This window comes from Orycteropus afer, unplaced genomic scaffold (assembly GCF_000298275.1).
Source record: "Orycteropus afer afer isolate SDZICR_OR568_19922 unplaced genomic scaffold, OryAfe1.0 scaffold00275, whole genome shotgun sequence".
NCBI classification, from domain to species: Eukaryota; Metazoa; Chordata; class Mammalia; order Tubulidentata; family Orycteropodidae; genus Orycteropus; species Orycteropus afer.
The window spans coordinates 3,411,412-3,412,810 of record NW_006921862.1 but is presented as its reverse complement, the minus strand read 5'-3'; the positions used below and the strand labels follow the sequence as shown (position 1 = coordinate 3,412,810).

The following is a 1,399-nucleotide window of genomic DNA, read 5'->3' as shown; positions in this document are numbered from 1 at the left end:
CTAACAGCTAATTGGACCCCACTATTTCCTTAGTGTCTCCACTTAGGTCCTCCACAAGACTATAAACCCTCCCCTCCCCAGCCAGGCAGTGCGACTTCCCAGGCCCCTCTCAGGGACCCGTGAACCTCACCCGGGCCCCTCTTGGGGGCCTGTAAACCTCCCCCAGAAACTCAGAATAAAAACTTCTCTTTAACCTCACTTTTGTGCGTCCTTTTCTCCGTACTGTGGCCTTACAGTTTCTAAGACTGCACTTTTAAGAGGGTATGAAGCTGAAGGTGGGATAGGACTTTTTACCTTTGCATCCACATGAACTGTGTTAGGCTGGGTTCGCTAGAGAAGCAAAATCAGTAAAGCTTGTATATAGATATATAGAGAGACACAGAGAAATTTATCTTAGGAAAATGGCTCACACAATTATAGAAGCTGGCAAGTCCCACCTGGAGGGTTTACCTGACTCCTGCAACTGCAGGGACTGATGAGCTCAAGGTTGGCAAGTAGTATACAAGCTGTGGACTCCAGTGGATGACAAATCCAAGATTATCAGGCAGAATGGTGGATTGTTTGCTCATGGACAGTTCACAACGGGGTCCAGAGCCACAGAAAATTCTCTCATTTTCCCAGGATGTCCATACATATATATATTGGAAGCAGGCCACACTCCTAGGGCAACTCTCCTTCACCGGGTTGGCTGCTCAACGCATATACATCAATCTCATTGTGGTAATAACCACATCACCACTCAGAATTGTGGTCCAGCCAAGTTGACACACAACCTCAATTATCACATGAACTAAATCATAGAGGCAGTCATCCAAAGAAACACAAAAATTCCTTGAGAGAAAGAATCAAACATCTGACACATCCTGATTCACCACCTGCTAACTTGACTCCAACTGGATCAGCTAAGCAAGAGCCTTTTCTACTCTCGTCCTCTCACTCCTGCAGCTCTGATTTTGGGGGACAAGGAGTAGAAAAGAAGGTGGTGGAATTTTGACATGAACCTCACCCCTCTCACATTATAAGCACCCAACAATTAAGAATAGGAGAAAAATTTTACATGGAATGAGAAATTAAAATTTGAATATTAGACTGTTCCAGAATTTTGTTGTCTGAAAAATGTGACTGTTAATGCCTTAGAGGGACTGGCAAAGCTGGGATACAGAATTTCCCAGGGAAAGGAATAAAAATGAGTTGACATGGCTCAGAGCAAAGGCATGATGGTGAAAAAGCAAAAACCAAAATGTAGTAACATAGTATATGCTTAATGTGTTCACAGCCTCCTCCACTTTTGTTTACCTGTTTCCACTACTCACAGCTCCTTGGTACCTCTCTGCTCCTTTGGATAGATAATCAGTATAATAGGCTTAAAAATTTGGAGGACAATACAAACCAGAAATAG

General features: G+C 43.5%; 1 protein-coding gene across 1 annotated transcript in view; it reads left to right on the top strand.

Annotated features, from left to right (window-relative positions):
* C7 (complement C7) overlaps nt 1–1,399 on the top strand; it is a 94,510-nt gene that overhangs the window by 2,143 nt on the left and 90,968 nt on the right. The gene's annotated exons all lie outside the window — the stretch shown is intronic.